Source organism: Aphelocoma coerulescens, chromosome 1 (assembly GCF_041296385.1).
Source record: "Aphelocoma coerulescens isolate FSJ_1873_10779 chromosome 1, UR_Acoe_1.0, whole genome shotgun sequence".
Classification (NCBI taxonomy): Eukaryota; Metazoa; Chordata; class Aves; order Passeriformes; family Corvidae; genus Aphelocoma; species Aphelocoma coerulescens.
Genome location: NC_091013.1, coordinates 116,449,734 through 116,467,101, shown reverse-complemented (window position 1 = coordinate 116,467,101; position 17,368 = coordinate 116,449,734). Strand labels below are relative to the sequence as shown.

The 17,368-nt window shown below is 37.5% G+C and overlaps 1 protein-coding gene across 7 annotated transcripts in view; it reads left to right on the top strand.

Annotated features, from left to right (window-relative positions):
• Nucleotides 1-15,394: 15,394 nt before the first annotated feature.
• LOC138116373 (ephrin type-A receptor 6) overlaps nucleotides 15,395-17,368 on the top strand; it is a 320,669-nt gene continuing 318,695 nt past the window's right edge. For all 7 annotated transcript variants that reach the window (XM_069025637.1, XM_069025630.1, XM_069025715.1 and 4 more), the window contains exon 1: nucleotides 15,395-15,539. The gene's annotated coding sequence lies outside the window, so the exon portion shown is untranslated. The remainder of the gene's footprint in view (nucleotides 15,540-17,368) is intronic.

Sequence of the window (17,368 nt, the reverse complement as noted above, 5' to 3'; positions counted from 1 at the left end):
TTATCAAACCAGTCACACTCCACTGGCAACACCAGTAAGGAAAAGGAGGGTAAGGAGCCTTTTCCAAATTATTCTGCTGGTCAGCATAAAAAGGAACCAACAAATGAGACATCACCTGAGAGCCTCAATATGAAAAAAAAATCACTACCATAAAAAACAGAGATGAAGAAAGCATACAAAAGTATTCTCAGAATATGCACTAGAAATAGGGTCTGGAGAAAAAAACAAAGTTCTTTTTGGATGAATACTGATGAGCTGGGTGCTTTAGAAGAAAGACACTATCTTCTGTTTCTTGATTATATCCTCATCCAAAGAAACTGTCTTTTAAAAAGTGACTTCATCAAAGAAGTAATTAATTGTCTGAATTACCTATTATGCTTTCTACCAGAAAATTGAATTTTAATCAGTTTGCTTTGTTGGGAAAGAAAGCTGACATCAAGAAATGTTCATGCGGATAAATATTAACCACTCAAAGTTTTATAGTCAGGGAATAAAAATAATCTAACTAAAATTACTCTTTTGGGGACATGGATACTGGAACTTCATTTTACCAAAATGCCTTTTTTTTTCAATTAAAGGAATAAGTTACATGTAAAATATGACATTTATATTGCCATTATTAACACACAAGATACTAAAATGCTCAATTTCAGTTCATCTGAAGATTCTTCATCTGTGGAGGGTTTTGAGACCTGACTGGACAAAACCCAGAGCAGTGTAGTTTGAATTCACTGTTGATCCTGGTTTGACCTAGAGGTGCGACTTTGCAAAGTCTCTCCCAGCTTGAACGATTCTATAATTTCTACATCAAAAAGAAAAATATTTCTACCTACATTAACTCATTTTAATTTGTTTAAGGACATTTCTTGTCAGTTCTTCTCTCTTCTTTTGCCTCCAGACCTAAAAGAAATAGGTGAAAGCACAGCATTTTTTATCGGCCTTTGTGTTACTGCTGTAAATTTTATTAAATTTATGTGATGCCGTGTCATGTAGTGCTTAAAGTTTCACAGATACCTGAATGAATACACACAATGATTGAAACATATTTTGACCCAGTGACTCAACAGCATTTGGGAACAAACAGCTCATTTTAACAAATGACAAGTTGCTTATTTTTCCCTTCTTTGTAAGACATTTTCTAGCTAACATCATTGACCTGTCTGGGCTTTTTTCTTATCAAAATGACTTGATGTAAAGCTTGTATTCATTATCTGTCATAAAAAGGATGGCAAAAGATGCAAAGTTCAAGCATTGAAAAAAAACAAAAACCAACCTGACACTTAAAGGTTTTTCCTGTACTACAGGACTGAATCTGAGCAGTAAAACTGTAGGATCTGTCTTAATCAAGTTAAGATGCTTTTTCCATTTTGATTGTAAGTAGCATAACTGAAGGGAATTCCTGAGAAGAATGAATCCTAGATGGAGTGAATTTCTCTCCATGCTCTATAACCTCAGAAGACTGGTTGTTTTTTTTTTTTCTGCAACATAACCTCAGGTTTGAGGCTGTGATACTTACCCTGTGGGCTTTGGCTCTGTATTAAGAGCATCAGTTAGGAAGATTTTCTGTGGGATTATTATTACCTTTATTAACTTCCTGAGTTCCTCATGCAGTTCTCCAGAGCAGGAAGAGGAGAACCTTGGTGCAGCTGCAGCTGCAGGGCTCGTTGTCCTGGGAGATGCGTTCCCCTCCTGCCTTCCATGGATTTCTCCTCCACGACTCCAGAAGGGTTCAGCTCACCCGATATTTCTGTAAAGCAAACGGGTTTTAACCTTTCAGGCTTACTGAGGTGAAGATAGTACTGATGATATAATGGCAAATTCTTCTCATGAAAAAGATCAAATCTTAGTTGGGAAATGCAGTAAAAAAGAAGTGTCTTGTCTTACTCAAGCTACCTCGGGGTCAGCCAGTAGTGGACCCACATTTGGAATTAAGAAGCTCTTAAATCTTGGTAAAGCTTTTTCTTTTTCTTCCATTCTCACACCATGACATTGTATATAATGATCTGCCTTTCCACAAGAGCTGCAATCACTGATACCACACTCAGGTTTCTAATCTAATATTTCAAAGCCAAGATTTATTGTAGTGAGAATTTACATGGGGACCTTTTTTTCAAGGAAAACTCTGGACAATTTTACAGGAAACCTGGTTTCACTGCAGGAGGTTGGAAAATTTAATCAAAACATCTGATCTATCCTAATAGAGCCTTTTCTCTGTAGCTTAATCCCTTAGATCAGTGGCATGTGAAAAGTTCTCTATTTCACAGGATCCCAAAAGTTTTTTCCCCCATACTTGAGCTGAAACTTAGGTTCAAGTACAGAGCTCTGCACACTGTTTCAGACAGCTCTCAGAAATCATTTGTTTTCATCAGAGGCCAAGGAAGACTGAAGGAAAATCATCAAATAGGTGCCAAGAGTGACCACAGGAAAGAGCACATCCCATGTAGCTCAGAACTGGAGCATTGGGATGGAGACTTTTAGGAATATGGGGTCAAGAGGGAAACGTGCAGATCACAGCAGCTTTAAATTACAGCAGCTGCTTTCAGATCTCCTTTGGCCACAGCAAACAGCAGTCAAAGAGCTTATTGCTGTACACAGAATTAACATGTTTTTCCTCATTTTGGAAATGAAATCATAGTCATCATTAGCCAGGTCAATATCTCTACTCAGAAAGAAAAGAAACTTACTGGCAGGGAAGGGTGCTGAATTAATTTGAATTCCTTTCGATAAAGTTTTCCCCTCTTCCTCTGATTACTTGCAAGTCCAAACATGTTTAATAGAAGAACATGAGTAAAATGTGATTGTTTCCCAGGGGGTCTTTTCAAAACAAATGTTTCACATGAATATTTCTGACAGAAAGAAAACGTGGAAGTCATTTGGCCCATGCAGGAAAAAAATACTTCAACCTACGTCTTAAAATTATAATATACACATGAAAATTTATGAGACATAGTGCTCCAGCATGGCTATGTAACAATTTTTATTAGCTGGTTTAATGCTTTTGGATGGAATAGATAGATTAGAAACGTAATGTGTGTTGCTATATTTTCATTTTTTCATTTTATTTCCATTTTCTATTTCCAGATATTGTTAAAGAATGACGAATGGGATAACAAGTAAATAGAAAAAAAGGCTTTATCAGAAGTCTACCTTCACAAAGAAGAGTGTGCTTAAAGCTTTTTGTTTTTTATAGATGATGACCCAAATCTTCTCAAGCTGGGCTTCATAGTGAGTTGTGGGAAAGGGAGTTCAGTAAAGGACAAGGCTTCCTAAGAGGCTGCAGATTACTGAAGATTTGTGAAAACCTAAAGTGTGTTTAAGCAAGCTTCCCTGCTGCCTTTGATGTTGCCATTTCCTGTCCCATTGAAGGGAGTTTTGGTTTTTTTACATGATGAGTGTTTTTCATATTGATGAAAATGTTAGCATTAATGTGCAGTAGGAGTTGTACCAAAATCTGCATGCCCCGTACGCAAATGCAGGTAAAATAATGAACATTTTTTTCAACTGTAATTAAGGTGATGCTGCTATGTAGACATAAATTAGACAAAATTTATAAATAGAATGAATTTAATTCATTAGATTACTTCAGCACACAATCTTCCATGCACAAAAGCTTTTCTTCTGGTCTGTTTGGGACATACTAGAAAATTTATCTGCTTTTCCCATTGTTTTAATTCATCTAGTAAAGGCTATAGCCTCCACTCCACAAATCTTTAGTTATCCATGGAATGAAATAGTTTGATTCAACATGGAAACTTGCAGTCATCTAAACAATAATCTGAACAGTATGCAAATTTTGTATCTTTAAAATCTCAGTTATTGCAAATCCTTAAAATACAATAGCTACTAAAATACTTGTCTAGAGGAATTAGTTGAGCACTGGATAATTAAGAGTACATTAGGAACGTTGTTTCCAACAGTATTCAGAATTTAACAGAATCTTCCAAATTAGCATACCTTGGTGGGAGTAAATAAAAATGCAAGTTTCAACAATGTGCAATTAAATGCATAAAACACACATTTATAATAAAAATCTAGATTCCTGTGGGGATTAACTAGGGCTAGTTGTAGATAATTAAATCTTTAGCCTGAGTTCATTTAAATATATGGAGGATTTATAGAAATAACTACACTTAAGAGATTCCTGTCAACAAATTGTCTTAAATGCTTAATTTTTTGCAGTATAAAGGCTTAAAAAAGATTATATGTTTCTAGAAAAACTGAGACATAGATTAAAAAGAATCAAGGAAGGAGTTGAAGCTATTTTTGTGTGGACAGCCCTTAATAATAAATTATCCTAAAATTTCATTCAGATTTACATGTTTCTTTTGTTATGTTTTACTGATACTGCTTGTATCTCAATGCAGGGCATGGTTCTTACACCTCTCCGAGATAATAAGTGGATTTTATGTATCTGACATATAGGCTGAGTAAAGTAACTTTACAGTAAAATATGTTGAGCCATTCTGTAGACTTGTAACACAGTAATTTTATGAAAATTCAGGAAAATTCCACATTTCCAGTAACATTGTTCCTCTCTAGATGTTCTTTTAGATAGTAGTTTAGGACCTGCTTACTTAAAAGTGCAACTTCTGTGGTTCAGTTCTATAAATGTAAATGTCTCTGACCATCATGGCAAAGACTGCACCAGTCCCGTTCTTGTTTCTGATGAAAGTCAGCAGGAAGAAAAAACAAATTGCTCATTCTGTGTCATTCTGAGAGTGCTCTCTAGAATGACCTCAGTACCAGGCCTTAGTTATTATGAAGGAAATGTGTGTTCAGAACAACACAAATTAAAAGATGTACATACCAAGTACAGAGTTAGTGTTTAGTTTCTGTGTTCCTAAAATTAGTGATAGTTTATGAAAAAAAAGAAATGCTACAGTATATTGTCAGCTTAGAGCAAAGTGTGCCTGCCCATTAGTCTGGGAAAAGTTAATCCATATGCAGCCACAGCATTTCTTCAGAAGATGCTCTCAAAAGGAGGAGTGGAATTCCTGACAGCAGCCTTCTATCCAGTGCCTAAATCTGGCTGGAACAGCACTCCAGGTATGTGCCTGACAGTGCAACCCCAGAGCTGGATTTGAGTTTCTTCATGCCAGTGTTCCACTAAATCAGGAGAATGAGCCTTTAATTATACTGTTTTCTTTTCCAAATAAGGAAAATGTCTTTCTTATCTGTCCTTGGAATGCTCCATGGCACAAACAAATCACTTACTTAATGCCATTCCAGCTTACTGATAAAATGAGGCTCTGTAATCAACTATACTTTGGGGAAAAAAATGACAAAGGCTGATGAAAACACACAGGGCTTCTCAGACTGTCTTGTAACCTGCTCTACTCACTGTGATGACGAATATCTTTTGTCACCACAGTGTAATGCTAATCTCTCAAATCGATGCTTCCTATGCAGTAAAGCTTTCATCAGAGATCTAATCCTGCTTCTATTGAAGTCAGCAGGAAAAATAGAATAGGTTTGAGGCCAACGTATGCAGAGAACTGCAATCTCTGTAAATAAACAGACATTCTACTTATAATCAATCACAGGGCAAGGATCAACAAATATTAGGGGAAAAATGCAGATCATTTGCTTCCATTACTATATTAAGCCAATGATTTTACTAGCTTAAGACTTTTAATACCTAATAATAGGTACTACTGAAGCTGCAAGGACAGAAAATTGATTTTTGTCTATTGCAATGCTGCCTGTCCCTGAAGAATAGACTGAAGTAGGAAGCCCCCGTGGGGTTTGTGTTCAATCCAATACCCAGCCAATAACTACACACACTATTTGTCTGGCAACTTGGAACATCTATTCCAGTTTGACTCCTGAAAAAATAGAAAAGATTTTGCCTGTCTGGTGTTGACTGGGAGAAAACAGTTGTGCATAAGATCATCTCAGTAAGAGAGCACAGCCACGCAGTCACAAATAAGTTCTTCAGAAAAGCTAATGAGTTAGAAAGTTAAAAGGAATTTTTCTCAGCAATTTGCTGGCTTCCCTTTCATGTGTTTTAACGGGTTTTTAGCATTAAACATGAAATATAAAGTGTGAGGCTGTGTCTTGGTACCCAGTTCTTTGACAGTTTCATTATTCATAGGCAAAGATGGCCCATTTGTAAATCACAGCAAAAATACCTAATGCAGGTATTTTATTTTTTACAAAACTAGATTCTAGAGAAATATTGACCTGGCTAATGATGACTATGCTTTCATGTCCAAAATGAGGAAAAACATGTTAATTCTGTGTACAGAAATAAGCTCTTTGATTTTTTTTTTATCTTCGATGCTGAGATTTTGAGCTAAACTTTAAGAATAATAGTCTCCAGCATAAGCCTGTCAGAATGCCCATTCTTTCAAGTACACAAGATGATACCTACATCTTGCTTTCCTGCAAATAGGGGGGAAATAAAGGTGTATAAGAAGATAAAAAGCACAGTTTACAGGATGGGCAACTCAAGCTTTGGCTGCTTTTTCCTTCTTACTTTAAAGTCTCACATTATTATTGTTCTTTTCCAATAAAGGCAAATGAAGCACTACCATTTAAATACCGTTGCAGGAGATGAATCAAAGTCATTTCAGTGCTTCTGAAATGCTGATATGAGGTGGCAGAGCTATCAATAAAGTTGGCTGCACACAGTTTAATGGAGCAAAGGCAGCCTTGGACAGTAAGGAATAAAAAAATGATGAAAATGCCAGGATAAAAAGAAAAAAAGGCCAAGTGACAGAGCAGCACAAGTGGGAATGGGGAGAATGCTGAGCCTTCCAGGTGTTTAGGTGAAGTATGGAATTTCTTTTCATCTGTGTTCTGTGGCTTGTAAAGAAGGCATGAAAGTAAATGAAGCAAAGCAATAAATGCATATTTTAGCATTTTAAAACATAGTGGGCCTGCATCTCCCTCTTTCCAGGTACATGAATTTTTGGCTTCATCTGTAGAAATCGATATCCAATCCAGAATGTCTGTTCACCCTTCAGGAAACAATAATTTAATTTATTCTTTAGTGCAATTTTATTTTGATGGTCCTTAGTATCCTTAGACAAATTGTTTTAGACTGTTCAACATCTCACAACAGTTTATCCTCAGACTGTTACATTTCTTCTACCAATAGTTGCACAGAATGTAACAGTTCAGCAAAACCAGTATTGGTTTCTTTTAAATCTTCTTCCACAAATCAAATAGATTTGTTGTATATTGAGAATTCATCTTCAAATATATACTTTACAGAAGGTGAGAAAAACAGTTATCTATTTGCAAATGTAATTGGAAATAACAAAACAACATCTTTCTTAAACCGCAGTTGTTTCAGTAGTTTGCCATATGTAAATTACCAAGAATTTCTCCTGTGACATCTTGAAGATCCCTTTCTTCTGTGACCTTAACATCTGTGACAAGTCTAATGAAATCCAAAATACAGCTCGATGGAAGAGACTATTTAAGAGACTGTTTTCACTCTGTGGTGCCTCAGAGAGGGATCATCATAAAATCTTTCATAAACCACTTGTTGTAAGTAAAAAATCAGTTGATTTTTTAGATTGATTAGATTAGCTCAATTAATTAGACTTAGACAACAGATTGTTTTGTAAGTTGTATTTAATATGCACAAAGACATATTTTCTGTCAAATGAATCATAGGAGCACTATATTTAATTTAGCCTTACAAAAAGGGTTACTGACAAGTTATCCTTAGAATCACAATAAAAAAACCTCCTCCAAGGTAAGCAGTGTAGGTGGTACTCTGCACAGCATTCTAAATAAATCACTGGGCCTCCACCAAGCATTCCAAGGATGCACCAGGATTGTATTGGAAAGTAATCAGATAATTCCTATTGGAAAACCTGAGTGGGGAAGAGGTTGTTTCAGGAAGTTTCTCCTCACAGTAAATAAATACTGATATTTATGTGTGTATGGTGATAGGAGATGCCATGGTGGTGGATCATATGAAGTCATGGACCTAAGTTCTATGTGCCATGCTTAAATAAATAATAACAAAACCAACAGTTTCTGCTATTTTAGATTTACACAGCTGTACATTCCTTTTTACTGTTGTTATCTTGAGGCAAGTAGTACCTTCTTTTTAGGCAGTTAAACACTTTTTCTCCATAGATTCATGTTTAGATTTAGACAAAACACCTTGAAAAGTATTCATCTTCATATCCAAGCTGAACAGCCCAACTACAATCTTTTTTTTTAAGAGTGGACATAAACAAAAAACTGGAAGAACACTTGCTGAATTAAGCCTGAAAAATGTCCCAGATGAAAACCCTGCTGACTTGCTGTTGATGCTGCTCTGGCATATATCTTTACAAGGACTTGTGTCTTCCTGCATCAGCTGTATTTCCCAGGAAGTGCCACGTCTCTCTCTAACGTGCAAGCCTCTCAGCTAACTGTCTTCTATGCCCTCTAATAAATGTAGTGAGGAACAGTCGTTCCTTTTGAAACACATTGGATTGGGGTTTATTCAGGGGATAATCCCAGCACTCCTCCACCTACTCTAAGCAGCAGTTCAGCCTTTGAAGCAGCACCTGTGCATTTGTGAGACATTGGGGGTACTCAAAGGCGTGTGGAGGAATCCTTCCCACAGCCATGGCTGATCCATCGTCCCACCTCCTTCCCGACCCTGTGCTCTTCCCTCTTTTCTGATGAACTGCCCTCATGACTGACCTCTCCATTCTGTATCAATAGATGTGTTATCAAACATACTTGATGAAAACATCTTACTAGGATAGGTCCTTTCGGTGAGATCAGATGTAGTGACAGCCAACAACAACGTAGCTGGAGTGAAAAATCCCTGAAATCCATCTTTTGCACTGTTGGCAATAAAGCAGTTTTAAGAGATGGCAGTTTTAAGGGATTTGTGGCTTTGGGCAAACATGCTGTTCCATGTAAAAAGGTAAAACCTTTCCTCGTGTTCTTTCATGGTGAACATGGGCAGAATCCTCATTACAGAAATTCCAATGTTCTCCTAGACAAGCAGAAACATAGTGATAAAATATATGTTTTCCACTCCCTAACCTCTGTTCTTACCCTGCCAACATTACATGAGACACAAATAAAAGGAAGATGTGCACTGAAGTGTTTTGCAGTGTTGATTTATAGAGATTTGTACTTCTCCCTCTGTAAACTGTCATCCTGCTTGATGCAAAATGGATGCAGGCTTTTTTCTCTTCTTTTTTAAATTCTATATCTTAGATAAAAGCTACTAGATGTATTTTTAATTCAGAAAGTGCCTTTTTGAAGTCCTGTCTGTGTTTCTCTTTAATCCCTTTTTATATTATTTTGTCTAATTTTCCTATTTAAAATGTAAGTCAAAGTGAGGCAGAGTACCTATTCTGTACTTTTACATGCTTCCAGCCCCTTCCCTACAGCTGTCTTTTCTGCTACATTGATGAAGAATTTTTTTTTCTTTATCTGCCCACCTTCCTGCTCTTTTTAATCCTTGGATGTGTCAGTATAACTCTTTTATCTTCAAAAATTCTGCTCTTGCCCAAATGCAGTCATGTACAGTAGGGCTCCTGTAAGTGTCTTCCCTTGGCTGGATCTAGATTTTTTTTTTCTTATATTCTTTTCTGTCCTTTAACCTATTATTTTCAATATTTCTATTCCAACTTGATAGCTTACTGCTTTTAGCCTAAGTAATTCATCACCTAGGACTTTTAATTAAAACTTTCCTACAAATGATAAGAACTGTGTTCTGTATGCAGATGTTACACATTTTGGTGGCTACCCCTTCAGTCGTAGAGGGTAAAAACTTTTGATGAACATATCTGCCTGCATGAGCTAGATTTCAAATTGGGCCTGCTGTATTTTCCGTTATTTTTTTCCCTTTTTCCACAAAGTAAATTTAGCTTTCAATTTTTTTCATACCATCTGGACAAATTTTCCTTTTGGTTTAGTAACCAGGATAAAATGTACAGTGTGGCTTAACTTTTTTATGCTTATTAAATATGTAAAATGTTACTGCCCTAAATAAAAATAAGTTTCACTGTACAATCTTATCTTTAAATTAGTAGCTTTGCTTCAGTAACCTTGAACTTAGCTTGAGCAGTTGCTGCTGCCAATGGGCAATGTTGTACTGCCATTATTAAATGAAAAAGTAATTTATTTAATAAGAAATGTTTCAGCACAAATACCCAGTGGGTTGGGCTCTGGAGCTCTGCAGTGAAAAGTTGCTCTATTGAAAATGTGATGAACTTCTGAGCACCAAAATCTTGCTGCTTCCTGCAATGAGGAGTTTTGCAACTCAAGTTTGTTTGAGTCCTTCCACTGAAACTAAACATTAAAGGTAAATGTATATAAATGTGTGGATCTCTCTTTAAACTAGTCACTTTACTTATTAACAGGTCTGTTGATGCTTGATTTGGTTGGTGTAGAACTGTGAAATACAGACTGAGGATGCAGATTTGTTCCAGAGAAGACAATGTGGAAATGTGGGGATAGTTTATTAAACAAAGTAGATTTGCTATCAATGGCAAGCTTGACTCAGAAGTGGAGGTTGTGTTCTAGCAGGAGATGCTCATCCTCTGGCAAAGTAAACAGCCCAGACTTACAAAGCTGGATGGAAATTAATGGCATAACAACCCTGCCAACAATGGAACTGCCACAGATTGATGTGGCCACAGTTTTATTCCTACTAATTAGGAATGAGTATGTGATCAAAAGAGCAGCTTTCCAGGACAGACACTGTTCATTTGGTGTCTGCCTGGGAGAGTTCTTGGTGGGAGCATCTGAGAGATAAAAAACAATTCAATAACTGCCTTCCTCCCTTGTCAAAAAATAGTGTTCAAGTTCAGGTAACTGTGAATCTATTGTTTGCCTTGCCTTTCATGACATTTTCAACAGATGGACTCTCCTAGGATTGAAGTAGGAGGAGGATTTAAAGATTAAAGAATCACAGAATCCCAGAATCATTTGGGTCAGAAGGGACTTTCAAAGGTCATCTAATTCAACCCCTCTGCAGTGTGCAAGGGGCATCTTCAACTCTGTTAGTTGGCTCAGAGCCCCGTCCAAGCCTGACCTTGAAAGTTTCCAGGGATGGCGCCTCTACAACCTCTCTGGACATCTTCCTCTATGGTTTCAACACCTTCACTGAAAAAACTTTCTTCCTCAGAACAAATCTGTATCTACCATCTTTTAGTTCAAAACCATTACGTCTTGTCCTTTCACAACATGCCCTGCTAGAAAGTCTGTCTCTATCTTTCTTATAAGCCCTCTTTCAGTACTGAAAGGCTGCACTAAGGAGAAAGTGTGCAAGCACACGGGTTGCCTAAATTCAGATGTGAGAGTGGCTTGGGCATGTTCACGTAAAAGGAGCTTTTATCAGATCTGAAGGAGCCAGCACTGCTGCATTTGCTTAAATATAAAGCAAATAACTGGGAAAAAGACCAGGAAAAGATCACCACTCCCCCACCACCACACATTCATCATCACACATGCACCCACCCAGGGAAATAGCTAGATATAATGTCTAAGGAAATAACTGCTTCTCTTCTGGAAAAGGTTTCATTTTCTGGCCATAAATAAATAAATAAATAAATAAATGTCTTCATTCATCTCTAATAAGCTAAAGTTGCTTGTAACCATATACTTTGTGTTCACTGATTATACTGCTCCTCTGACTGACTTAGAAAATAAGGATGTTTCTCAATGAAAAGCAAAACTGAATACATAAAGTGGCTTAACACAAACTATGACAAGAGTGTTAATCAAGATAAGAATGCATAGTCTGGCCAGTGCCTTTTCTCAAAGGAAACCAGATGATTTTTAAAATCTGGCTAAGAACCATCTAAATGAATAAATGAGTGAATGAAATGAGTATTCAAGTAAACCCAAAATCTGTTTCATTGTCCAGTTCTGAGTGATGCACATATCTAGCAGTAGGGTTGTCTCCACTATCCTGTGTTCCTTGGAGAAGAGAGCTCTGTCAGTATGATGGATTTTTTAATGCTCTGTTGTCCTGCTCCTTTCTCTTTGGATTGCCCTTCAGTTTAAGGTTGTTAAAATAAATGTCCCTGTTTTGCCAACAACTTTGGCTGAACAAGTAGGGAACGCTTTGTCCATCTTAATAAACAAAGGACGCATTAGGGGTGTGAAGTACAGGCAAATTGCCAGTGTCTGGAAGTTACTGATGTTAGTTTGTGTGTCCCCCCCAGTTGTCCTCTTTAATTACGTTAGCAGATTAGGCTCTATGAAAAATTTCCAAGGGTGAAAATGATGTCAAATGGATTGTTTGGGCAGATACATCATTGATTTAAAAACAAAATGTGGCCATCAGCATAAGCAGTTTGGAAGAGAAGGTGCAGCAAAAATGTCTCTGTTTCCTCCTCCCACATTTACCTTGTTTGACTTGCTAATTTAATCATTGGTGCTGAAGCTAGGGCTCAGATATTCAGTGGAAGAGGTGAATGTTTCCCACTGATGTTGTGAGTTAAAATTTCTGCCTGATCTGAATGCAAATTATGAAGAAAAAAAAAAAAACAACCAACCAAACAGAAATGGTTGGGGGCATTTCATTCTCCAGTGGGGAAGGGAGGGTGTTCTACTCATCCAGGGTATGAATTTAATTAAGAACTGCTGCATTAAGAGCCCCTGTAACAGAGTTCTGGTTTTCACTGGCTAAAAAGGGGCTTTTACTACTATTTCATACATGGTTTTATAATGTGCACAATTATCTCAAGATAAAAACACTGTGGCATCCTTCCCACTTGGCTTATGGTTGACCGTCTTTGATTTGAGCTGCAGGCAAATTGATTTGTTTTGTTTACTCCAGAAAAAGATGATTCTGAAGAGTGAAAACAAGGTGTTGTATGACTGTATGCAGCAGGCACTGTTGAACAGCAGTGCCTGAATGGAGATGTCCACATTAAATATTTTCTTACTTATTCTGTTGCCAATTCAGAGATGAAAATCATACACCACTTGGCTGGAGTTATTTACTAATAACCATAATAAAGCCATGAAGTCATTCTGAATTCATGACGTGGACCTGCATTAATTTTGTTATTCATCAGTGTAGGGAAGGAGTATTGAAATCACCACCACTGACTGCGCTTATAAATGCAATCTTTGTTGGTAAAGGGAGGGATGCACATGTTGGGCATTACTTTCACACAGGGGAATCATATTTTGCCTTAGACTGAGAGAATCATAACTCACAATCCTTCTTTACTATTCAGATATGCAAAGCTTATTGTTAGTCATGGAGTTATTACATACTTAGAACTTCTGGTATTTTCTCAGGACTCAGATGTCAATTGTTAAACTCACTGGCCAGGATTTCTAATGAAGGCAGCTATGCAAAGTGTATTAAAGGCTTGAGGAGCTGGTGTAGAAAGAAGAGCCTGTGATCTTTCAACAGTGTTCACTCCAAGTCTTCTCAAAATTCTCTTAGGAATCTCTCTCAAGTTTTCTTCTTTAGAACTGAAATGTGAAAACTATAAATATTTGAAATGTTTGATAACCTACACTGACCCTGTATCTAGAACCTGCAAGCACAGTGACCTCCCATACACCCAATACAAACCTAATTACTCAGTGCTTTTTTCCCAGAATTAACAGACATGCCATGGAACTTTCTAATTGTCTTTTAGATCAGTTAGCATACAGTGTGGGTGAAATAATGAGTGGACTTTTCTTATTCATACTGTGATGATATACATTTCCATGGTGCTCATCCTGTCACTAATTCCAAAACTTCATGCTAGGAAATGAATTTTAATTATACAATAACTCTTAAGATGGCAGTCGTGTTATTGGTATCCTAGCTTTTCTTTCTTCTCTTTCCTCTCTCTATTAAAACAAAAAAGAAAGAGAAAATTGTATTAACACAATATATTTTTTCTGCAAATTTATATCATGTTTAGGCAGAACTTGCTATTTTATTTCTCTGCTTACTTATTCCATCTATTCATCTTATTAGTAAAATATTAAATAATACATCTTTGCTGATCAGCGTGGCTTCATTGTTTCACTGTTATTCCTACAGATTTTTTATTTCAAATAATAATCAAAACTGTTTAACATGGGTGAATCTTATGCTATTCTAGTAGCTAAATGTTATCCTTTGGGTGAAATATCATAGCTCCTGCAAGCTTTAAAGGTAAATGTAAAGGTTGATTTGCCCTCTGGGACATCTTGGTAAGGGAACCAAGGGAAAGGGCCTCAGCCTGGAGCCACAGCCATCAGGGTATTGCATAATCCTCATGGGAGAGGGTGTCCAAGTGCTCCCCTTTAACAGATGCCGTGGCCTTGTGATCCACAGGTGGCCCTACAGACACCTTCTGGGAATCACTGCTTTAAAGGCAAATTGCTGCCACAAATATTTGTTATCTGTGTTTCCAGAACAAGCTTTGCTCGCAAAGCCTTAAAGCTGTCAGGCACATTGAGGTCAGCTCCACAATTGCTCTTCATTGCATCCAAAGCTTTGCCTTTCCAGTGCCTTTGCTAATGAAACGTGTATGTTTTGTTCTACTGCCCTCTCACTGCTGTGTTTGTTTTTGCTTTCCCAGTAAGGAAGCAGGAGTTGCCTGCTCACTTCAAGAAAATCCTGCACAAGAAGGTTCAATGTGGCTGCTTTAACCTGCTCCAGTGATTCTTACTTACAAGTTTTTGAAACTTAATTTGGGTGGGTGTAGTCTGAATACTACTGCCAGTGAGCTCTAAAAATTCCTTATTTTCTAATAAAATATTGGAAATACAGCACTATCTCACTTTGTAAGCACCTAGATGAGCTTTGCTTTCTGTCACAAATCAAATGTGCACTTCTCTCTGACCAGCTTGAACTCCATACCATTGCTCATGTATTTTCCAAATCTCATTTCTCTCCTTGTCTTGCATTTGAGTCTCACTGTTTGGAGAGTGGCTTGTTACCACAAGGCCTTATTTTGTACTTTCTAATTGGATCTGTAATGATTTGTAAATGTTGATACTTCAGGTATCAACAGGCAGTACAGGGAATATTAAGAGGTTACAAGTGGAGGCAAGCTTTTCCAACCTGTGGGTTTATGAACTTACAGAATAATGGCTGTTTTCCATTTGTAGTTGGCATCATTTGGCCAGTCCTGTAGCTCATGTGAGACCTGTAAGCCTCCAAAGTTTGGTTGCTGAAAGAAACTGTACTGAGTTTTTCAGGATTTCAACAAACTCGTGTGTGTTTTAGCACCACGACAATTGTACTTTAGTGAGAAGACAAAACAGAACCATATAGAAAGAGATCATTTCCTCTGTCAAAATTACAAAAGCCTTATGGATCTGCAGGTCCTATGTATTTCCTGAAAACTGAGGATTACAGAGCAGCAGTGCAGGTTTTTAGCGGCAGGGGCACAGCTGCAGTGGAACCTCCCCAGTTTGCGGGTCTGATTTGCTGCCCGGCTGCAGCTGGGAGACCCTATCAGGATCACTGCTTGCAGCTGGCCACGCTGGAAAAACATAACTGAGGGAACAGAGGAGCCTGAAGCTGTGTATTGAGTTTGGGAAGAAGTTTTTTTATGTAGTGGGAGGTGGATTTAAGAAATAATTTTTATAAGAAGCAAAGCTGAACTTCCGTTCGGGTAAGTCCAATGATTGTTATAAAGAGAATGTTTGTTTGCAGGTATTTTTCTCATGGGTTGGGCTCTCTGCTTTAACTTCTCTGAGTGTGTAAGCGGCTTTCCACTCTGTTTTTCAAGATGCTCCTATGAAGTTTAACCTGTTTAGTTGTGTGACCCACTTGTGAGTCACTTGAGCATTTTGCTGTCAAGCCTGGCTGGAGGTCAGCTGCCTTCAGAATTTATGTGTTTTACATCCTATATATGTTAGTATCTGTTACAAATCCTCCCTGTCCTACTTCTGTTTTTATTAAGATTGTAGTAGTGGCTGTATACTGCAGATTAGTAGAGCAGAGTCTGGATCTGTCCTGAATAAATTCCTAGTGAGGTTCAGTCCTTGCTTCATAGAGTTTACAATCTAGTTTTGGCAAAATACTCCTATCCTGCCTTCTCAGAAAAGACTTCTTTCCTCAGTCACTTAGTTGACTGGGAGCTAAAAGAACCCCTTTTTTGATGTGAGAGGCTGAATTCCTGAATCAACTGTTTTGGCTGGAAGACTGTGTAAAGTTTAGGTTTAGGTAGGAGTAGTTGATCTATTGTGTGTAAATACAAGCAGGCAATACCTCTGCTGCTGAAGCTCCTCAAATGATGTGAATATCCCTACTTAATTAGAGCCTTCTGATAATTTTGCCTGTGTAACTTGTTTTTCCTAGCTAGGCTCTTTGCCTTAGCTATTGTCAAAAGGCTTTTAGCTGGAGTAAAATATTCAGCAGTGAATTCAGTGAAACCATACTGTTCTACCTAGTTCCTCCTGCAGTTTGAAGTGCAATTTAGCAACTCCCTCCTGCCAAACCACGTTGCAGATTTTAATCTACAAAAAAGCTTTGTAAAAGCACCTCTGCACGTCTCTCTTGCCCCTCAAAAATTTCCTCCAGATGCCTTCTTCTCTACTGTGAATAAATACATTCTAGCAGTGCATTATTAAAGTATCCTCTGTACAGGGTTGATTGAGGAAAGGTGTTTGCATGTTTAGAGGGAAGAAAAAGGTAGAAATGCTGAGTTTTGGAAGACCTGAGACAGGCACACTGAAGAGCACCCACAGGTGTGGGATTGGGTACCAGAATGAAAATTCCAATCTCATGCTTTTATTTATTTATGAAGCAAAGCACTCACGAAATTGGCTTCATCAGAGCCTTTCATGTAGGTTCTTTTGTTTTCTGGAAAACTGTTTGAACTTTAGAATACCTGCAAAATTTTGATGTGCCACTGTAGCATTTTGGTTTTTAAAATCCCATCACAACCTCTCCTCCCACCATTCCAAAGCAGCCCAGTTGGGGAAATTGGGACAATCAGTCCCGTTTTGTGAACAATGTTTCAACAAGCTGATTCTTTGCAAAAATAATGAGTTTCTACAGCAGTGGTAACTGATGAGTTTTTCCCTTGTTGTGGTTTACTGACTAAAAAGCTCTGATGGGGGTGGAGATGCAGTTATTTGTCATGGTGGCAGCTGAAAAATAATGCATTGAAATTAATGTAAAAATTTTTATGAATCATTATAACACCTGGATAGCTCAAGTAAATAAGTAATATGTGGATAATGGACAGAAAATAATGCAGGCAATCTAAATCACACTCTAGTCCTGAAGTGTGTCAGTAGATATGTGTAAAAACTAGAATTTCAAACCTATGGGAAACTTGAATACTTCAGCTACCGAGCATATTAAAATCCTATAAAGGATGAAAAGACCAAGCAATGAATATTTTCAGATAATGAAAAGTTTCCAGAAATATGTAGCGGAAGACTCTGCGTTTATGTGTTTTAAATATTTAAGTGGTTCTGCATATTAATGTCA